The sequence below is a fragment of the Sylvia atricapilla genome, chromosome Z (genome assembly GCF_009819655.1).
Source record: "Sylvia atricapilla isolate bSylAtr1 chromosome Z, bSylAtr1.pri, whole genome shotgun sequence".
Classification (NCBI taxonomy): domain Eukaryota; kingdom Metazoa; phylum Chordata; class Aves; order Passeriformes; family Sylviidae; genus Sylvia; species Sylvia atricapilla.
In genome coordinates this window covers 43,285,583-43,308,796 of record NC_089174.1, presented here as the reverse complement: position 1 = coordinate 43,308,796, position 23,214 = coordinate 43,285,583, and the positions used below count along the sequence as shown (strand labels likewise).

Here is a 23,214-nt window from a genome sequence, read left to right as displayed (position 1 = left end):
TGTCATGCACTGTTTTGAGATCAAGGGTGGTTCTATGACAGTTCTCTGTTATCTTGGTTTGTATTTATGTCTTTACAGAAGAAAGAGTCATGAGGCATCCTTCATTCCTTTAAATATCTGATTGACTCTCTGTCTCACCTTTGACAAAGGAAAGACCTCCCCAGGTTAAGCCCTCAGGCATTCTGCAGTTTGCAGCTGTTAAAGTGGAAGTTTATTTGGCAACTAATTTTTGATCAGTTATATAAGGCATTGATATATTTTGATCAGTTATATAAAGCTTCCCAAAATATTGTTGGATAGTGTCTGAAGTACAGATCTGAATTACTAGTTGTGCTGAAAATAGCATTTTGGCTGCCATAACTTGAGTCTTAACTATTTGAATCCAGAACCTTCTTAGAGAAAAATTTTCTCTATCTGCTACTCATGTGCAAGAGAAGAAAATCCGTCTACTTGTAAAATAAATCATTCTTTCATGCATTTTATGTGTCCTGCTTCTGGAATGCAAATTAAAAAAGGAAAAGCAATGAGTTACATTTTCGCTTATTCAGATACACAGCTGTAACTGCTGCTGGATAATTTTGCTCTTTCCTTACTTGATTCTCCAAGTTTCTATGTTTAGCAAGTAGACAAATTGGAGTATGACATACCTGTGTACATACTTGATTTGTACAAAATCACTTCCATTTTTCCAGTTTTTTGTTTAAAGTTTTACTGTAAGAATGAGTGTTGAAGAGTTTTTAGCCTGTTTTGATGCTCGTTGGATGCTACTTTTAATCAGTACTCTCTGTGTGGCTGCTCATCTTCCAGCACAAGTGGACAGTAAAGTCTGTCAGGGATTCACCTCTTTCAGTATTTGGCAAGGCCTGTATCAGCAGAAAAAGATCTTGGACCGAAAGCTTTCACAGTGCTTAGTAATCCTGCAAATGTTAACTCATCCTTTGCACACCACAGTCACTTATTGTGGAGTTGCATCAGGGTTTAGTGTATCTGATGAAGAATGATAAATGTTCTTGTGAAAAAGTCCAGAATCTAAAGTTCGTAAGAAATTTGTTAATCTTATTGCATATGGTGCAACTTTACTATGAAGGTGTGGAATTATTCTGAATATATGGAGACTTAGGCCTTTATGATACATTATGGGAGACAAGAGGTTTTAGTAATTCATAATTACTCCACTCCAGTGTCTCAGAGATCTGTGTCTTTTTATCCTATTTCAGAGGTCTGTCTCTTTTTATCCTAGAAGTGTCTTGCAGCTGTTTGTGCTGTGAAACTTCTCTCTTCATAACGACTCAGTGGCTTGGAGGCGGGACAGAAGCAACTTCTCCATGAACTGGTCATGTGTGACAAGCTAAATGTAGGTTTCTGAGAAACGCTGCAACAATGAGTGCACAGTGGAGAACCTGCTGTTGTTTGTGTGTTGCTAAAAGAGTCTAGAAATTTATACGCATAAATCATAATGAGAGCAGCTTTCCAAGGCACCATCCTGTTGCCTTGCTGTGGGCATTGATCTCTGCTGTTTGCTTTAGTCTGGGAGCACTTTTTCCTAAATTGTTTCATACCTGAAGGCTTACTTTCTGCATCAGCATAGTCACAAACGGGATCTCTGCTTGGATGTCGAAACAGTTGGCTTCATACAGGTCAATCAGAATGCCTTGCTGTAGTTGTCTTTGAAGGGTCCCACTGGGGATACGGTGGTGGGGAGGAGGGAAACCAGTCTACAGTCTGTATCTTCACACCAGTGCTGTGTATTGAAATGCCACTTTTGGTTGAGCAGTCTTGACAAAAACACCTTTCTGATGTAAAAACTCTGAATCTTGATCTTGTGTCTGCAGGGGACATGAGTTCTTGTGCTGGAGTCCTGCTTGGGCAGTATCCTCTCAAGTCAGTGAGGACTAACTGAAGAAACAGCAAATCCAGCCTTTATGAACTAATTCTTCTGAAGCACAGATACCTGCAAACGTGTGTCGAGGTGTTGTGCATAGACACCAGCATGCCTAGAGAAGGGGATGGCCAAAGGAAGGAACTGTGATTTTTTTTAGTGGCAACAGTACAAAATGGGGCTTTTCCTATGCTTTTATTCTTTCAGAAGCCTAAGCTGCATTTCTGTGTGTGATCACAAGGTGATTTTTTCGATTTCCAGTCAAATTGGAGGACTGTCAAGCCTTGCAATGCTAAATTAACACAAAAAGAACTTGTTTTGAGGTCACATTTAGCCTTAATGTTATCTGAAGTGCTGCAGTTTGTGTGTAGTAGTTTACTATAAGATGAAATTGTGATTATCATAAATAATGTTTTAAAGGAGTCACCCTAAATAATTTGATATTTGCTTTTTTGTCTGCTGTCAAAAAGTCTCTATCCATAGCATAGCTAGCTGTAAATTGAGCTTTGCTCTCAATTTCTAGTACTAATAACAAACAGGATCTGCAATAGTTTAAGGAGTAAATGTTCTGGCTAAATGTTCTGACTAAAGAATGACCATTTCTGTAGGAATGCTTTGAAGTGATGGTTTGGTTTGAAGCCTTGCTGACATGGAGATAATAGATATGACCAGTTCACTGTGCACTAATACACTGCAAGATTCTGATATTTAGCACACTGCTGATAAGATTTACTACTACTGTTACTTACTGGTTAAGAACTGAGTAGGGGTGGAATTGTAAATGACCTGAACAGAGTCCATGCAGTCTGGAGAGCTGTCTTGCTGGAGGTCAGTAACATACAAGGGGGAGGAAGAAAAATTTTTGGCTGCAGTTTCTGTTTTGGTTTTGCACTTCCAATTACTTTTTAGGTTGAGTCCTGTTTTACTCTTACCTCAAAATTTAATTGAATAAATTTGAAAACCTTTCTAATAAGTACCTTGAAGCATGTCTTGCAACAGTTACAGTCAGTGGTTGTAAACTGTGGTATTACTTCTGTCATAGGTGAAGAAAGCTGAAGCAGTTGAGAACCAGGCTTCTCACTGCATCCCTGTTCTTAAACAATAGACTGAATAGGTGAAAAATCATGACCAGTAGCTTGAACTCTGAGGAACTGTTTGATACCACTTTCTTGTCCTCTTCAGAGAGCTTCCCACAGCCCCAAGGGATGTGTCCTTCCTGCCACATATGGAAAATTGACCTTTAAGAACTAACTTTTAAACTAAGTTTTAAAATAACTAACTAACTGACCGACTGGCTGACTAACTAACTAACTAAAGATGGTCTTCTTGTACACGCTGAGTAATTTGAAAGATAACATACTGAACTTGACAATCTTTCCCACACCTCTGTTTCATAAATCTTCAGATTTTCTTGTAATGCAGGACACAAGCAATGGAGTAGTGTCAAATAAAGTTAGTGTGCTGTTCCAGAGTGTATTTTGGATAGTCTCCTTCTTTTTCCCTAGCAACAGTTATGGAAAGAGAGCAGTAGAAGATCCTGATATATAACTTGCAGTTCTTCACAAGTAGAGTCAGAGTTTGAGTTCTTGGATTTTTCCGACTTTTACCATTCTGTCTTTTAACATCCTTCATGGGAGGATATAGCGAGGAAATATATTTCTCCCTTCATGGGAGAAATAGCAAGGAAGTACTATTAGGGAGTTAAATGTTCTTGTTATCTCTAATGTCACGTAAGTTATGGCCATATGTAGCTAGGACACCTATTTATGGTCTGCAAGACACCTTCAGAACAGGGATTCCTAAAATGCTGCCAAATGTGTTTATCAATCCGAACAATTTTGTGCCAGTCAGTAAAATGGTATTATAAATCCTTGTGATTTTTGACAGTCTTTGTGTGCACCTTTTAAGTGAAATCACTGTGCAGGCCAGTGTGTCCATGTGCTATGAAACCACTTTCCCGGCAGGCCAGTAGTGTCTAATAAAGTTTACATCTTTATTCCTTTCCCCACTGGTAATAAATAATTAGTGATGCTAGTCAAAGTTATTAGCACTAGGAAAGAGAAAAAAAATGGAATCCAAGGAAAAAATAATGTTTGTCTCTGAAACAGTATTTGATGGTAATATTTGTTTTATGTTTAAGTGACAGAATTGCTCTTCAGAATGCTTTTTAACTTACTTTGTTCTATTATTGCTGCTTAAGTGTCTTCTAAATGTCTCTTCTTTAGAAAGAAGAGACTGTGCCCCTCCCTGTTTCGCCTGATGACTAGTGATTTCACATTTACCCTTATTTATTTAAAGTCATGACAACCACCATACTGAAATGTCATCAAGTAAAGCCCAGGTTTGCATGCTGTCTGGTGATGCAAATGGTCTCTAATAAAATGCAGCCCATGAAGGACAAGTTCCAAAAGGCAGCTACGCCCTTTGTAGCTTCAAGCATTTGCTCTAATTTCAAGGCTTTGCTGTGTGGTGTTGCTCAACTTGCAGCAAAACAAGTTCTTGCGAGCCCCTTGAGCATTCCTCCTCGTGCAACAGATTAAATATTCGGGCTTTGTTAACTCTCCCATCCACCCCCTATGAAAAAAACCCCAAAAAAACAACACCCCCCCCTCAAAAAAAAACCCAAAAAAAAACCTCACCACAGAATCAAACCCAACACAAGTATATGTTGGAGAATTGTTTTGCTTTGTTGCAAAGTGCTGGTAATTACAGAGACGCTTAGTGCGGTTCTGACATGTGAGCCATCAATCTAAACACTCCCAACAGTGATTTTGCTTCAGTTGTGCTTTGCTACTTTGTACAGAACAAAGGGAAGGGAGTAAGTGTTGCAATATAGTATTGTGCAATTCCTGGCTTTAAAATAGAAAATGATAGGCAAGTCTGCATAGGCCTCTTGCACACCAAAATTTAGCCACTGAGTTTTACCACTCCCACTCTTCCTGATCAGGAATGGATATACTGGCTTCTTAAGGTCAAAAGGAGAGAAGAGGGAGAAGAGTAGAGAGATTAAGAGGTGGCAGTAGCAGGGATATTCTGCTGTGAAGGGCCATGAGCCTCTTTGACCTTAAAACTCAATCTGTTAGGTTACCTCTAGTTTATGACATCTGAAGGTAAATCTTAGATTCCCTCTGCATCATCTTACCAGGAACAGCAGCTGGGTCTGAATTGCTGAATAAGTGTTTTGGTGAAGTAGCTCTTCAGCTTTCTGTGTTTTTCCATCTGTGGAGTTGTAGCACATTCTTCCAGGGCAGTTTCTCTTTCCTGTAGTGGCTCATCTAAAGTTGGCTTATTGTTCCTGCAGTTTCTGCCTACGCTGATAAATCTCTCTGAGGTTTGGGGGACCGCACATGTGCTGTCACTGTGTGGTGTTTGTGTTGGCTTATCTTGTATGACTCAAAAGAGAGCCCCTTAGAAAAGAGTAGCTCCAATTAGGTGCTGGCAGGTAAAGGTGAAATTTATCATTCTTTGTGCAGTATGTATTTCTAGAAGTTCAACAGAGGAACTAATTCCTGTTGCATGAAAAAGAGCCCTTGGGCAATAGGACCCAGCTTTAAAAACCCTTGGTGGTTTCTGGTTCTTGCTGAGTTTCTGTTATGCAGAAAACACTTAATGATCTGCATTACTGTAATCACAATACCTTGCAATGTCAGAGGCTGGGGCTGCTGGTAGTGTCACACAAGTTCTGTGGTCCTTACTGGCATTCATGCCTCATGCTGATTAACAGAATAAGGGATTTCCTGTAAAGGGCAAGAATCCCCTCCCTGATGTGCCACCACCAGCATCTCCAAGCTCTCTTTTTGTCCAAAAGTGTGAGCAAACTGCAGCTTGCTACAGTTCTTCAGTCCAAGCTGATTCTTCAGGCATGGAACTGAAACTTTCTTCTTCAGGGTAGCTCTCCAAAATGAAAGGTGGAAGCAGAGTAGTTCAAACTGGGCTTTGCTCTTCCAGCAGCTTACATGCACCTAGTTGGTGGGTGGGTGTCTGCCTACATCCTTTCTTGGGTCTTTTTTAAGTTGGGTTTATGTGTACCTTTGTATTCTGTCTTACTAAATTAGCTTGCAGAGAGGAAGTCTCTGAAAAACCCTTTAAAAACCTCTGCTTCTGGTAGAAATTTATAAAATTGCAGTATGTGAATAGATTAAAAAACCCAAAGAAACAAAGAAACAAACAAAAACCAAACAAACAAACTACACAAAAGCAGCCCAAAACAGACAACAAAACAAATAACTCTGTATGGATATTATGGACCTTTTTAAACCTAATTGATTTTGGGAAATCTTCAAACAAGTGTGCTGGCATGGGCATTGCACAGAGATGGAGATAATAGTGAAACAAAATTCAGTAGCTACTCATTTGCTGGATTTGGTCAGGAGAGATTTAAAGGACACTTCTGAGACCTTTTTTCTGATGTGATTTTTTAAAATGTAAACAAGCTACAGGGCTTCGTAATACACAACTGAGGATTATGTCCATTGTAATTTTTTTTACATTACTTTTACTAACTGTATTATATTCAAAATACTTATTTCTGAGACAAAGTGGATGATACTAGTGGACATCTTGCACCTGATTAAATGTAAAACATTTTTTTAATTTAGTGATGTGTTTAGGAGAATACTGTAACTTATTGAATATACAACAGTGATTACTATGTTTACAATAATTTTAAAATTCCTACTGTTCAGTGGTAGCCAGCTTGTTTGAGAATTGAAAGTAAGGCATACTGCAAGTGGCAATCTTGGAAAAATTAACACAATGCTGCTACCACTAAATACTGTGGGATGGGCACCATGGGTTTTAATGGCAGCAGGATTGTATTCCAAGCCTCTGTCTTAAGTACTTATGACTAAAAGGCGACTTGCCTTGTGCTCATTTATGTATCCCTGTGTGTAGTACATCAGATAGAAATCTGTTAATGATTGATTTGTAACATTAGGACCTTTATGGAGATCACAGTGGGGTTTTTGTTTGTTTTTGTTTGTGAGCAGACACTTAGACATTTTGGAATGTATAACATTGATCCTTGTGCTGGAATTGTTTACATGCAAAAATGTATTTATGATTTTTTGCAAACTGCATTGTGCAATTTTGTACATGTGTTTTAAACTACAGAGTTTATAAGGAAGATATTGTATGTACAGTACTTGGACATGAGTATTATTTCTTTGATATAAATATATAGAGGAAAATTAAAATTGCTTTATATTCATATTTTTGGCTGTGTTTTTTATTATTTCAGCAAGAAATTTAAAAGTCAGCTTAAGGCACAGTGATTTGGGCTTTTTAAAAAGTACTTTCAAATCATGCTTGATATAATGCTTCCTTTGATTGTGTCAACATACTGAAGTGCAAGGAGGGACGAATTTCTTCTTGTAAAAATGAAGAATGTTGCTCTTTGGGATAATTTCCATATATATATGTGTGTGTGTGTATATATATATATGAGTGCAGTTGCAACTCAGAAATTAAACTTTTATAAAGAGCAAAAGAGGAGAAGAGACAGTCCAGCTCTGATGATATCAGATTTCAGGTCCTTGCTAAGAAAAGCTGACTGGAGTCATCAGTGCTGTGGGGTGGATCTCTAGTTACCCATGCCTTGACTTCTGTGGTTCAACAGAGCGAGTCACAGTAAAGGTTTTTGCAAATGGAACTGTTCTGAACCGCGTCTGGAGTAAATCTGTTGAAATAAGGCATTTGTTTTTCTTTCCTGTGATCAGTGTTCTTATGGACATTGATACATCTTGACGTGTTCCCAAAGGAGAGCTACTCGGTAAACATCCGCACGTGCTGAAAACGCTCCTGAATCCCCAGCTGAAAGCTCCCGTGCCCTGGGAAGGCATCCCTGCCTTCCGGATACATCCTTTCAAACCGGTGGCGCTGGGCGGAGTGAGTGCCAAGCCCCACCAAGAATGCTCCGAGGGTGCCAAGTTGAAGTGAGAGCTGAGAAGCGCGGCAGTGCCGGTGGAGCTGGCTGTGCCAGCTCGTGCGCTGGCACACAGCTGGACCCTGTCTTTTCTCTAGAGAGCGTGGGTTCCGGGTCTGGCACTGAAGAAACAGTAGAGGGAATGTTTTTTCTGCTTTAAGATAAAGAATGCTAGGATTTCAGAGGCATGACAAAGCTGGGGGAGGGGAGGGGAAGGAAGCTGTAAGCACGCTGCTGTTGGAGATGTTTTATGTTGGCACTTAGGTTTATGACCACATAATCAGTTTGGTGTAGGATTACTGCGACTTCTAAATGTGAACCATGCCTCCTTCAGTGCTCTGGGAGTTGTTTAATGCTTTTTAATCTCCGTGTTGTGCATGGCTTCAGGCTGCGTTTCATGCATGCTAGGAAGACCATTCTTTGTAAATTTCCACGAAAGACAGATTTCTTCATGGGAGAGTCTATAGCACTGTTGCAATAATCTTCATGCTTTCCAAATTAATTCCAGAGGGGAAGTAGAACAACAAAATGGAGTGTGCCTTTAATGATTTGATAGATATTTGAGGGTACTGTTAATTTGTTATGTCAACTTCAACTTAAGAGCATAGGAAAAGTGTTTTGAATATGTGGTGTAGGAACCAGTCTACTTGTTCCCTTTGGGCTTTGTGTTCCTCTTATTCTGAGTGCCTCAGAATGGTGCCTTCAGAAGTGCTCAGGAAGGAGATAGTTGAGACTGATGGTGCTTTATTATCCAGAGAGTGTGGAATAAAGGTGGGTGCTTTGCACTGGTTGAATAACCTGCAAGATTGTGTTCAGTTTTTCTTTTTCCTTCTGAGAATGTCCGTTTCTTCTTCCTCTCTGTCTTGAGGTTCCTTGCAAGAGTGAAACAGACATGGCCCTTGCACAAAGCCACAGTTCTAAAATAGAACAGTAACGCAAAATTTATTCTTGGGCCCTTCACATCTTCCAGACTAAGGAAGGCAAAGCAGCCTATTATTTCTTTTCTTTCTGCCAGGGTGACTGAGGTTCTGGCATAGGCCATTCAGATAGATCTGGCAGCTGCTTCAGTTGCCATCAGTGAAATACCAGGTGACACACAAAAACTGCGACTTTCTCTCACTTGTCCTGATGTGAGCTGGTTACTTTCTATTTCATCTATAGTTGGCACCATTAAAGCAATTTTTAAGTTTTCCCTTTCTCTTGAACATAGCAAAGTGGAAGATAGGACATGCAAGTTGCATTGGGTTTCCCCACCACCAACTGTAAATTAGGTCAGGAAGTGTAAATTACAAGATTTGGGCAGATGTTTCATCATCTGAGCCATTCTGCCAGATCTGAAATTTGCGCCATCATCATTCTTGGTACAACTCTCAAATGTCAGCCCCAGAAAGACCCAGCTGCAGGGCAGATGGACAGTTAATGACTGGCATAATGCATCATAATGGTTGAATTCTGGAGGGTGTCTCAAAGTTTATTTTTCAAGTATCCAGTTACCCAGACCAGGAGATGCATTAGACAAATAGGGCACATGATTTCTGACCATCACCTTGTAGCTTTTAGTAATCTCTGGAGGGACCTGGAGTTGGCCATTCTCTGAGGCATACTTTTGAATTAAAATGGCTTCTGCTCTGACCGGGTAGTGCCTCTGCACCTCTAGCCATAGCATCATGTAACCTCTAAGCCAGCAGCAGCTCTGAACACCACACTACCTGAGGTCTATATGTCTGGGATCAAATGTTCATTCTTTGCTTATTTTCTTGGTCATTGTTTGTGAGTTATTTTCTTTTAACAAACACGTTTTTTTTACTTTGAATCTGGGGGAACAGGTCCAGTTTCCATAGGGAGCAGGATATCAAACAGCTCAGTTGTCCATGGCCCTGACCTACAGGGCCCACCTGAAAGGAATATGAAATGAGTTTTTGGCTGCAACTATTACATCTGCTTGAGAGGCCTTAATCATGTCTTACCCCTGAAGGAGATTTCCAGCCTGTGCTCCACAGTGGAACAGCCATACCTCTGTCTTACTCCATTCTTCATCAACAGAGGACCTCTGTGGTGGGTTGGCCCTGATAGGATGCCAGGTGCCCACCAAAGCTGCTCTATCACTTCCCCCTACAAATGGACAGGGAAGAAAAAACATAAGGAAAGGCTCAGGAGCTGAGACAAGAACAGAGAGCGTTCACTCATTGCTTGCCATCATGGGCAAAACAGACTTCACTTAGGTTGAATTTACTACCAGTTAAAATCAGTTAAATTACAAGGTAATATGTAAAACAAATCCTAAAAACACCTTCTCCCTACCCCTCCTACCTTCCCCAGCTGAACTTTACTCCCAGTTCTCTACCTCCTCTCACAAGTGGTGCACGGAGATGGGGAGTGGAGGTTATGGTGAGTTTATCATGTTATTTCTGCTGCTGCATTCTCCTCAGGGAGAGGAGTCCTTCCGTGCTCTACTGTGGGTCCTTGACAGGGTCACAAGTCCAACTAGAAACCTGCTGCAGCATAATCTCTCCATGGGTCTGTAGGTCCCTGCCAGAACCCTGCTCCAGCAGGGCCTCCCACGGGGTCACAGTCTCCTCTCAGGCACCCACTTGTTCCAGCATGGGGAATCTCATTCCTGGCACCCGGAGCACCTCCTCCCTCACCTTCTCCCTGTGTCTGCAGAATATGTGAGAGGAACCCAGTTGTTGCTCTCACATATCCTCACTCTTCTCTTCTTTGGCCACAGTTAATTCTTTGCAATAACTTTTCTTACTGTTTCAAGATATTATCACAGAGTCATTACTACCATCTCTGAGTGGCTTCGCCTTGGCCAGCAGCAGGTCCATCCTGGAACCCTCTGGCATTGGCTCTGTCAGATGTGGGAGAGGTTTCTGGTAGCTCCTCACAGAAGCCATCTGTGTAGTGCCCCCATTACCAGGACCTTGCCATATAAACCAAATACAATTTCCCAATGCTCTGAAATTCCTGATGCTTGTAGACAGTTGCGAAGAGGACTTTTTCTTCTTTTCCACCGGGTTTCCATCCTTTCTCTATGTCTGAGCTCTTCTTTGGTGCCTCCCACTCACTGCATTTCTCTAACCCTAACACTGCATCTCCATCTGCTCCCTCAGGCTGCAGCTGGCAGCCTTCCCAGCTCCCCTTCCTCCCTCTGTGCCTTCCCTGCCCAGGTGTATATAGGCACTTTGCTGTGCAGCAAATCGAATCCACCCTCCTGAAGAGAAGACAGAGAGAGTGCATACCATGTTATTCTCTGCAGTTTCACTTGTCAATGTACAAAAGCAGAGGATCTCAGTTCAGTGAACTAATAAATTGACCAACAACCACAGCTGTAGAAGGGAGGAAGATTTTGCCTAAGGTGAGTGCCATGAGCCTGCAGGTTCAGCACAGCCTTGCTGCCTCCATGGGCTGGGCAGGGCTAGGGTAAAGCCACAGCAAGAATGTGGTCTTAAAAACTGTGTGGGCTTTGTGGATTTGCCCCTTGGTTCTAAGAAGGTCTTAGATCTCCCTTCTTTTTGGGTTCTGTGTTTAGCAGGCTTAAATAGAGGAGAAAATGAAGGAAAATCCCAGACAGAAAATTACACAAAATTGAGACTAATGTAAATACTTCAGGGCAAAACACCAGCATGGGGAGACTTGTTGCTATTCTCCAAAACACGTTTTAGAAAATCCAAAACTTGAAGGCAATTAAGAAAGCACAGCAGAGGTGCCAGATTACCTCTGATGTTTTCCCACAGGCCACGGCTCTCCAGCATTTGCAGTTCAGTTTAAGTAGGAGCTGACTGAGAAGGAATGTATTGCAGTATCTTTCTCTCATGGCTATAACCTTTTGAGGAGCAGTGGAGATTTAACTCCACGTGCTGGCCAGCTTGGTTGGTCTGAGGAAATTAACAACTCTCCCTTTTCATCTATAATGTCTCAGTAACAGTGCAGCTGTGGGTGTTGGACGAAATGCTTTCTTAATGACTATTCTAAAGCCTGTTTCCAGGCCACCTAAGAGCATACGTTGTGGGTAAAGACAAACCCAGCCAAAACCCAGCTGTACAAATGACTGGACATTTCATTATGCCACTGATCATCTTGAACCGCCAATATCCCCCTTGGATCACCTCTTGCCTTTCTGAAGGTGCTGGAGTTTCACTGATTGCAGATTCTGGGGATTTTAAGGGACATTTTTGTCCATGGGCTGCAGTTTGGGAACAGCCATGCGCGCTTTCCTGTGCTTGTGCAGATGTGGTTCTGACAGCATGACTCACAACAAGCTTTTCCCTGTGCCTTACCAGTTAATTCTTTCAGTTTCTTTAAATGAGACATGGTGCAAATGTGACTCATTGTCATTTCTGGAAATGACAGAATGCAAAGTGGGGCCCAGGGGAGTGTCTGCCTTGTGCCATGCAGCTGGGATCAATGGGCAATTGCCTCCTGACCTCACTCCCTTTCCCTTCTACTTTCAAAATTAGCATTGCTACTTGGGTTTTGACTGCCAATACCAGGAGAGACTTTCTGGTTTTCTCTGTTGGCTTTGTGTGAAGTGAATGTTCTGGCTAGAAAGAAAGACAAATTGTTTGAATGAAAGAACTTGTCAAATTTTATGCTGGTGTTTCTTTATTAAAACCACATACTTTGATCCCTCTCTGCACACACCAGCCTTGCAAGAGGCTCCAGGAAGGAAATCCCACCTTCTTGGATAGATCCGTGGCTGTTAGAGCTGGTCACTGTGGTGATGGCAGCAGGGCTAGTGGATCCTATGTACAATTTGGTACTGTTTCTGACTGCTCCATGCCGCTGCAGCAGCAGCAGCAGCAGCTCCCTGGAGCAGGTATCCCACAGCAGAAATGTGTCCATCTGGCTTGAGACTGGTACAACGGCTGCAGCCTGACCTTTTGGTGTGTGGCTTTTCTCTGGTACCTCTCAAATTAAAACCATGTGGACCAACTGCAGAGCTGCTACTTCACTCTAACAGTCCTTATGATCTATATTAGCACTGGTCTTAGCCTTGCCTAAACTTCTCCAGATGCACAACAGGCCACCTTTGCTACCAGGATGCACAGAGAGCACTTCAGGGGTCTTCACTCCATTGCTGTGTAGCACAAAGGGTCTGTGCTACACAGGCTGGCAGCACTTTTGAGTTTTTCAGGCTGTGAGCTTAAGAGAGGTGAAAAAAAGAAGTGAAGACAGCAGAACACAACAGGAAATTTCATTTTATTCTTGTTCCTCAGGGTCGAAGTCAGGGCTTTCCCAGGGGAGTGTGTAGTACCTAGCCAAACAGGACACACCACTGAGAGAATCACTGGAAGGATGAACCTGTGTCTGCTTTAACTGGACAATTTTCCCTAGACAAGGATATCTAAGTTGCCTTTCAGGTTGTTTCATGCACAGCACCCACCATGGTCACAATTAATAATTTTATGTAGCTTGCATGACCTTATGGGAGCACAGCCCAACAGAAAAAGGCTTCACACGTAATTAAACGTAGCCCTGCCAAGTGACTGCTTTGCTTGCAAGGCACCTGCAAGTGGGTGAAAAAAATGAAACTTCAAGCCTCTACACATCTAGGCTTGCAGCACACTATAGTCACTGCAAAATTAGACACAGGAGCTTAGCATTTACAGAGGCTCATGTAAAGCAAGTGTGGTATCTGCCCCCTCTCTTCATCTCCTGGTGCTTACTGGTGGGTTGGGCATGGCTGGTACACCCTCCAGGAAGGACATGCTTTTTAAAGACTGCAGGTGGGTTTGGCAGCCTGGACATCTCTGATCTGCATGTTTGGCAGTGCCAGGGAAGGAGGACACAAAGGACAGTAATGCACACAAAGCTGTGTCCTTGTGACTCGGTCACCTCGGGGTGTGGGTGGAGTAAGCACAATGTTCAAGGCACTGAAGTGAGAACCTGGGCAAACAGGAGTGAGGTAGTGTCTGAGACCACAGAGCAAATATTTGCCTGCAATGCACCAAGGCAGATAACTGACAGGCAGCCAACAAAGGGTGGAGGAGTCTGGTGGAGACAAGGCCCTGCTTGTTTGCTCAGCAGTGCAGAGGACATATGCAAAATTAGAGCCATTCAGGCCTCTCAAGAAGCTGTAAAAGGTGAAAAACAAGAGGGGGCCTGTTACAGCCACTCTGCACATGCCTAAATGCCCTCTGAGCCCTGGTAGCTCACCTGCCTCTCATCTGCTGGCTTGTACCTCTGAGAAGTGGCTTTCCAGGTAGGCATGGAGAGGTTAAAGGTTTTCCTGTGCTGTCTCTCTTGCTCTACATCTGCAGGAGATGAGCTTTGGCTGGGGAAATTGTGGTGGGGGGCGAACACAGCTGGCATCAGTTCCTGATCCCATCTTGAACTTCCAAACCTTATAGTTTGCATGGTCAAACAAACTGCATTTACCTCCTGCTGGATCTGTGGCATTAGGTTTTTCAGGATCCACTCTGTTGGGAACCTTCATTACCTGATAAGGATGCAAGAGCCAGATACAAGAGCAGATCATGCCCTTCCCACCAAAGGCAGAATAAGAGCCCCTTATGTTCAAGGGATCAGTTTTTAAAAGGCAGAATATTTTTTTTTTTAATTTTTTTTTGTGATGCTTTTTTCTGAGCAATAACAAAACTCAGGCTCTGTCTGGACTAGATGTTTGGGTTGATGCCAAATTTGTGGCATAATTTTTTGTACCTGATTTAGCTGTTTACAAAACCCATGTGTCTTGCTTTATCAGATTTGGTAGCATGGGGGAGGCTTCATCCAGGTGGTAACAGCTGCCTTGTCCCCAGAAGTGGATGTTTTGCTGTAACTGTGTCTTCCACAGCATCACTGGGACAAGAAGCCCTGCAAACTCCCAGCAAGGCAGAGATCATAAGGGCATCCTCACTGCCCCTCTGCCAGAAGACTTTGGATGGTTTCTCTTCAGGTTTCTTCCACTCATCTTTTTACTGTGAAGATCCTTGTTAAATCAGACATCACCTCACCTCCATGTTCAGAGGTGAAACACTGCTCATGTAGTGAAGCCTCCTGGCTTGTTTGGAAATGAAGAGGTGTTGAAAGATACACCTGAAAAGAAAGATGAAGGCTAAATTATGTCCCAGAGGAATGGTTCACCTTCCATCTATGAACTGGATAACATTTCCCTCCTTCAGTAACTGTTGTGGGGAGGGGAAGACCACAGGGTAGGTGGCCCGAGTGAAGGGGCCAGCCACCATGACCTGCCCTGCTCTCTGTGTTATTGCCCTTTTCTCCCCATCTCTGAGCTCCATGTAGGGGCTGTGCCCCCAGGGGAAAAATCTGGCCTTCAAAAGCATCTGCCTCACACCCATCCAAAAGAAATCTGGGAAAGAAGGGCTGATGGTAGTGTGGGAATGAAGACTGTTTTCTCAACCAATCAATGCTTCGTACAGGGTTGTTTTGCACTCCTTTTTTGTCCCAAAACTGTTGCCAGTGGGAAACGTTACAGGGTTCTGCAAAGCTCGTTCAAGGTTGGTGAGACTGTGGAGCCATTTGACACAGTTCCCTGGCTGACAGCAGCAGACACCTCGGAAAAGAGTATGGCACGATAAAAGATCTTCCTCCGTCTACTGCTGACAAACATTTGGGAACTTTTGGAGGGAAAGGTTGTTCTAAGGCTTCCATATTTATCAGTCCTTATGGAACTAGTGCCACAGGTTTGTTTAAGAAGCTTAAATTGCCTTTCTTGCTTCTCTCATAATTCTCAACCTTTTATTTCATTTTCTAACCAGTGCTGAGCACACCAAAACATTCATAGTAGCTCTTGGGTCTCTTCCTAAGGGCAACAGCTGATATGGAGTTCATCAGTCAGCACCCATGGAAAGGATTGCTGTTGCCCTATGCTCACTACTTTATGTTCGTCAGAGCTGCATTTCATCTGCTAATTCACTGCCCAATTACTCTGACATTGTGGGCACATTCTGATGTTATTAAGTAGAGAGACATAGCTTGTTAGACTCCTGTCTTCCAGGTAAACCTTGGAAATATGAGTAAGGAGAGCAAGATCCCCGAGCTTGCGAAGAGTCTGAAAAAGGACCATAAAGGTGTCACTTACCCTGTCCTCCCACTATTGCTACTTGTCAGAAAAACAGAGATGAAAAATTGATATTTAGAGATCTACCAATGCACTCTTGAGTTGTTTTTCTTTTGGGTCAGCCTTTGGATTGGGTTATGCCTTTGGAAAGTCTAAGGCTGTTCCAAATGCTGGATTGCACTTCAGCACCCAGTGTTGTTGCTGGGGAGCGGTGACTTTCCTGATAGCAGATGGAGCACTCATGTGACACTCTGTACACTATGTATCATCTATTTACATCTTTTTTTACATTAGCAACAGATGGCTTGGCATAATTATATTTTTTAAATTAGGGGGAATATGTATCTAAAACTTCACACATTTTCTAGAGCCTATAGTTTTTACTTTTGTAGCACCACTGCTGAGGTCTTAGGAGGAAGGACCTCCCTTATCCTGTCATCACCTTCTATGAAGACTTGTCACACTAAACATGCAGGTAGATACAGTATAGCAGTAAGCAAGCAGAAACTCCCCCAGTCATGCAAAGGGGATAGGAAAAGGCAGCTTGGAAGGAAGCAAGACAAAAGGGAGAAGAAAGAGACTTATGGGCAGTAGTAGGAGGGAAAAGAAAAGCACTAGGGCTGATAGACCATGCCTTCAAAAGCTAATTGAACTCGAGTCCTACAAAAGCATAACCTTGCTTCAGAAATATAAAACCTAGCAAAACATGAATTCAGCACTTAGTTTCTTCATATTTCTTTGTTTGGCATATAAAGCTGTAAGCATGGTGTCTCTGATACTGATTTTTTTCTCAGGAAATATGAAATTTGTTTTGAAGAAGGGTTAATGTAACCAGGACTTTCCATGCGCATGTGACTCTCAAAGCTAGGGCTGTAAGCAGGGTATCAGGTTGGTTTGATTTAGCAGTGCTGATGCTGTCAAAAGAAGAGAAGAGGCACTTGTTTAAACTATGGGAAGAGATACAGGACAGACCACGAGCAGCCATGATACTGAAATCTGTCAGACTACAGTTGTCCTGAAAGTAAAAGGTCTTTGAACAATGAGGAGTGAAATGCATCCTCAAAATTGCCAAATGAATCATCATCTTTGTGCAGTGTCAAACTTTGGGCACTAGCAATGTGCAAAGCTGCTGCCCTTTGTTCATAAGAGACTGGGGCTTACCGGGAGTGGGCTTTCAGAGAAGGGCAAGAGAATGCAATTGGGACACAGGGGGTTTAATCTGCATTCCTTACTGCAAAGGGCTGTATGAGAGGGAAAGCAGCCATCTGTGCTGGAGCACATTTGTCCACAACCTCATCATTGCCATAGGCAATGTACATGATTTTTCTGGTGCCAGCAGGAAGAAGTAAAGTACAGCTTTGGGTGGAAAATATTTTTAATTGCAACTGTCCCTGTGAAATATCTCTCAGGAAATGGCCATGGGCAATGCTAAGATCTGCAGACAGAGCTCTGGGCAAAGGCTGTGGTACTCCTTGGTGGCCAATGACCAGTGTGTTTTGTGTTTGTATGTAGGTCTTTTTCAGCTCAGGCATGTACACCTGCTGTCTGAGATGTCATTCTTTTGCTAGACTATTTTGACCCATGGACCTTTGCTGCACTATATCAGATGATGTGCCTACTCGTTCTTGCTTGGTGTTTCTCAGCAAGCAAACATGGTATGGTGGGTGGATGCAAAGCTAGTTTACATTTTACGCTACTTTTACTCCTCTGTAAATCCTACTCAATAATGACTAATCCCCAAGTTGATTCCCTTTTCCCATTCGGATTATTTTATTTTTGCTAAATTTTGGTACTTGATAAAATTTAACTCTTTAGGGTCTTCATGTTGTGATTTTTCACATGCTATATGGAGAAGTGGCTTGCTCTAAGGTAGTACTCCAATGGAGATTAAAGAACACATCCATTCCAAGAAGGCATAAGTACTTAAGGATAATGTACAGAAAGTGCAGATTGAAAAAGAAACTATGGCAGATACCTACAAGGAGTCAGGTGAGACATCTGTGTATAAGGGTACTATCCAGAGGAGCCCACCTGCCCTGGGTCTATTCCTGAATCTTCCCACAATGTCAGGGACAGCTTGGGCGATGCAGTCTCTACTTACCTGCCATCATCTTTATTACAGTCAGTACTACCCAGGAGTCACTGGGTAGTGATTGGCTGAAGCAAACAGAACACAAGAACAGAAACAAGCTCATGTTAAGCTTCTCTGAAAAGGTTTGTGCAACCAATTCATTCCTGCTGGGCTCTGGTCACTTTATCTGCAGCAGCTCAAAGAAGCAACAGACACCTTGAGAAGCCAGGTCATCCTCAAAAAAGTTGGAAAGCCCTGCAGCAACATGAAGGGGCATAGTGTGAGGACAACCCCATCAACTCAGAGGGGTGGAGGGCCAGCTGCCACCTCTAGCTCAGCCCTGGCCCCAGGGATTGGCTTTCCTCTCCAGTGTACACTGAAGCTGCCCAGCAGTGCTGGGGGAACAGTGGGACACATCTTGCTTTGCTGCAGGTCTCTTCCATTGGCTCACTGATGCTGAGGGCCAATGCCCAGCCTGCACCTTCCTCCCAACTTTGCTTTTTGTCTCTCTCACACTCCTCATGGGATCATTATGGGCCTCTGTTAGGATCTGATCTGACTACCCCTCATACCTCACTGGGAGCTGTTGTTTAGAGATTTCCTGGCCAGCTAGTGGTCCCCTGACTCCCACTCTCTTTCAAAGGGTAAAGATCTGCCTGCTTCCTTCTTCCATTCCTGGCAATGAGACATCAGCAATCACAAATTATGAGATGTTTCAGCTATCCCCTAGACCCTTTTGCCCCAGATCTACCACAGCATCTGCCCCTGTGAGTCACTGAGGCAGTCACTGAGGGCAGCAGCCCACAGCAGAACAGGAGATAGGACAGGAGAAATTCTCTGGGGCTGGGGCTGGGGCATTGTGACTAGTTCTGCTGCTGATCTAATTAACATATGTAAAAAATTATTATCGATAACCTGTTTCTTCCAAGGAAGGTGAATCAAAAGTGAAAATCTGAACCCAGAGAAGGGTTTGTCCAACAGCTCAGAATGGGAAATTCATGGGATTTCCAGAGAAGCGGCTTTGTTGGCACCATGTTTTAAAACCACCAGTCCTTGTGGTTTTAATCAAGTGCCTTTCTTGGTTGGTTTCTTTCCTAGGGGTCTTGCAGTTGCAATATCATTACTCAGTTTTCTCTTCTTCTTTTCATACTGAGACAACCTTTGCTTGTGGGAGCTGTGAAAGAATCCATGAGGATAAGAAGCCCAGGGGCTCAAAATACCTACGTGTAAATAAAGGTTAGCACCACAGAGACGATTTTCAAAGTAGTGCTTGAGTTTTCATCAGGAGAAGACTTGTACTTGACAACCTCAGTGACAGAGAAAACCAGTCTGTCCATATGCGACTGAACCTGAATGCAACAGTTCCTTAGTCTGTGGGCTCTTCTTCAGCCTCCCAGAGGCTCCCCCAAACACAGCCTGCCTAACTAGGAGGTTAACTAACTAGGCTTTGCTTCTGGTGCTTCACTCTCTATTTGCAGCTACCAAACTAGAAGGCAAGACTAAGGGAAATTATAGGTGTAAAGGAAAAATCTGCTGGACTTCAAGTCCTGCATCCTCTTTTGGGAATTTAGGAATTTAGCCCTTTAACATCGACCTTCATTCCTGATGCATGGCCTGTGAGATGCAAGAGCATTAAGGAGTTGGCTGGAAGGGATATTCAGGGGCAAGATGTGAACTGTTGCAGTATATAAGCAACTGATTCATCATAATTTGTTTTGTAATCTTCATTTTAGTACTTACAGAGAACAGTAAGTAAGTAGGAGGGGAATGAACTAAACAGCCAAATCCTGCAAGGAAAAGAGAAATGAAACTAGAGCAGCTTCAGGTCAGGTTGCTTGGTTGCTGAAGACCACAGATGGGGTAAAAACATAAACTGTCATACACTAGCAAACTGATGAGGTTTGGGTCAACCTGCTGATTACACTCATTACCATGACCTTCCTTAGAACCCACACATAATAGCAACAACATCAGACAGAACCAAGCCATGGCAACTATATGGTGAAGAAGGCAGGAAGAACAAAAATGTGACCTTCAGCTCAGGAGAGCAAGGACACATCCCATGGATTGATGGGAAGCCTATACCTGAAAATGAAGGTTTACTCAGTAGCACTTGACTGCTCTGTATAAAGTGTAGATTTTTTCAGGTTTTGCTGCATTCCCATTTCAGTAAAAGAAGAAACCAGTTTCCAGAACGAAGGCAAAAGGGGGAAGGGGTAGCAAACAATTCTTGACTGTGAAGCACAGCATATGCTAGTGTAAAGCTGAACAGCTTTCCATGAAGCATATTCTAGCCAAGCTATTACTAACACCTGATACACCCATGGTTCCCCATTGGTTAGCTACCTGCCAGCAATGAGCAATGGACTCAATATTATCAATTATGTTTCTTTCCCCTCTCCTCTCCCACCAATTAATCATTTGCTAATCATGAGAAACAGTCTTCTACTTGGAAAATATTGGACAAACAAAGTATTTTGCCAATAAAATGGAATATTATAGTAAATAATCATTAAGGCATCCTGAAATAAGGTGTAGCCATATTGTTATGACATGGATTTTAAACACTACTATTTAGCAAAATTCCTGGGGAAAGGTTATCTGGTCAGGTCTGCTAGCCGAGGCATACAGGTAAGGTGTGCCAGAAACACTATGAGCAATAAAGACTTGGTCACATCAAGCTTCTTTAGTCTCACATCTGTTAAGACCCAGACCTACCTTTCCATTGTTCTGCCCTTTCCCCAGGCAGGACTAGCTGCACAAAAAACAGTCCATACAGGTGTTGGCCTGCCTTTAGAGGCCTCCCAAGAGAGGTTCCACAACACAAAATCCCCTCCCCTTTCACTTTGGCAAATTTGTTCTAGTCTAAGTCTCATTTGCTATCACTCTATTTCCAGCTGTATGTGTTTCTCCAGTCATATCTCATACAGGAAATACAATTCTATTTTAACATAAAGACTCATATCTTCCTCAGTCTATCCTGTAGTCAAAATACCTTTGATCTTTATTTCTGGATTTATTGCATAGTCTTGTCATAATTTTTATGCCGCATATCTAGCCTAGCATAAAAAAAGACAAGATATTGGTATGTTCTCATACAAGGCTATACATTACAAATGAGAGTACATTATGCAGATAGAAATTTACTTTAGGAGGACCCTTTTTGTTACCCTCTAACTTGCCACACCCTTTGATTTTACCTGTTCAATATAGCAGCCCTAACATTTGACAGGAAGGTTGCGATAGAAATCCCCATGGCAAGATCTGAAATTACTTAGCCACAAACAAAATGTACCTGTGATAGACTTTTATATGGATGCCAAGGTGACAAACATCTCACATGGTGGCATGGTCCAGAGCAGGGGCATACCAACAGACTGAACCCAAGTTGTAGAATACTAAATTCAACTCTAAACTCCTGCTCTTTCTTCCTGGTTTTGCAGTCTTAATTATTTATTATTTGGATAGGCTTCTCATGCCCTGAATGAAAAAAATCCCCAACTAACAGAAAACACCTCTACTTAGCACAGTGTCTAATGATGTGATGTCCACTTGAGAGTAGGACCTCAAGACCTACCTCTGCTCTAAACCTCTATAGGACGTAAGTTGAGTGAATCAGACTGAATTAAATCCAGCAGCTTCTTCCCTAGTTTAAAAACACAGGACACACAACAGGGAAGAAAGAAATCTACTAGGACACACCATCTCAAAGAAACAGGGATATTAAGACTTACTGCTTTGTCTCCATGGAACAAATGCCTATGTACCTTTCAGTATGGGTGACTAACAGGCAGTTTTCTGTTTGGCTGACAGCTGGAAGTGGAAAAACTTACTGAAAACTGCAACACTACAGCAGACTTCCTAAAAGATCCAAGTCCTTTGGCAGCCTTGGCTAAGGAACTTTCAAGTGTTTAGCTGAGCTTTCCATGGCAAAGAGATTGGCATCAGGTGTAAGAACAAGTGTAACATCTACTCATCAAACTTTCAACCTAATTTAATAGCATTTTACCAGTTATGCAATTACACATTTTTCCATAAACACTAGAACTGTGTACCAAAGCAGGCTACAAAGTTAACAAAAGACTTGGCCCAACTTGGCACTAGACTTCCCTGCTATCATTTGTTAAGACAGTTCTTAGCAGAATGGATCATGTCTTCCTGATGCCCAGGGCCCTTTCATGACATGAATTAAGAAAAGCCTGGGACTGCAGCACAGACAAGTCACATCCAGTACTTCCAAGCCCAATCTACATCCTTCCTGTAAATTTACAGAGACTATTTTCTGTTTGCTTGCATTCCCATAGACATGGCTTTATGCTTTTTTTGCTTGAGGATTGTTATGTAAAGGTGCTAACTGATCATCTGTACTGGTTTATCAGCCTGAAAGCTTAGTGCTCATGGATCTGATGGAACTGGTAGGACTGCTTAGGGAAGGACATCTGATGTACAGTATGTTTCTAAGATCTTAGAAATTTTGTAATCTTTATTAAGGCAATCATAAAGATGAAAAACACTGAGTTATCTCTAAACATCCTCACCACAGAATCATGACAAAAATAGATCACAACTGCAGAAAATTTACTGCCTGTAGAATCCTAGGAGACGAGAGGGCTAATGTATCTGTCTCAAATACCAATAGCCAAATAGCTGTGGAGCCAACCATGGATTGTTGGTGATAACAACCAAGAACTGTTGGTAATAATAAACTGAGAAAGAACAGGATGTGGCTGGAGAAGAGGCCATAAGGAGGTAGGGCAGCACATTTCTGGGACAAACATCCTTGTTCTGGCTCCTAGAGAACACAGCACAAATGCAGAGAAGTGGGCATGACTGTAAGAGGGGATCAAGACCATCAGAGATCCCCAAAGCCCTCTGACCCAATTCCAGAAAGGTCTAGAGGAATGGACTGCACAGGATTACTAACTTGCCTAGAAAGTCAGAAACTCATCTCCAGGATAGGCATATTTATTTATAAAAGGTATTCCAACCAAGCCCATGTGTGTGGGCATCCCCAGGACACCCCAGCTGGTTCCCTCTTTCCTTCTTTCTCGCTCTTCTTCTTTAATTAATTTCTGTCTTTCTCCCCTTTCACCCTACCCCTCTGTTCAAAAACCACTGCCGTGTGTTCATAGAGAAGATCAGGTCCTAACTTACACCAATTTCCATGCCAAGTATGTAATTTACTACTAGAACTTTGTGAGTTTTTGTGGACCTTCTGACTTTTGTCATTTCTTTTGACCGTGAGTACTTACAAATCATGAGTACTCCCTTCCCCTCAAGGGTGGGACACCACACTTACAACTTTAAAGTACGGAAGT

At 42.5% G+C, this 23,214-nt stretch overlaps 2 long non-coding RNA genes across 3 annotated transcripts; one reads left to right on the top strand and one right to left on the bottom strand.

Moving 5' to 3' along the window:
- Positions 1-307: 307 nt before the first annotated feature.
- Positions 308-7,090, top strand: LOC136374227 (uncharacterized). The gene is made up of 2 exons (XR_010745860.1): positions 308-1,354; positions 1,833-7,090. It is a non-coding gene; the product is annotated as an uncharacterized lncRNA (long non-coding RNA).
- A 5,299-nt stretch (positions 7,091-12,389) lies between these two features.
- On the bottom strand, positions 12,390-19,433 carry LOC136373653 (uncharacterized). Of its 2 annotated transcripts, XR_010745695.1 has the most exons (3): positions 14,759-19,258; positions 13,962-14,618; positions 12,390-12,947 (listed from the first exon to the last, which is right to left on the bottom strand). It is a non-coding gene; the product is annotated as an uncharacterized lncRNA (long non-coding RNA). The 2 variants fall into 2 exon arrangements; XR_010745694.1 differs by having other exon boundaries at positions 13,962-19,433.
- Between the last annotated feature and the right edge of the window lie 3,781 nt (positions 19,434-23,214).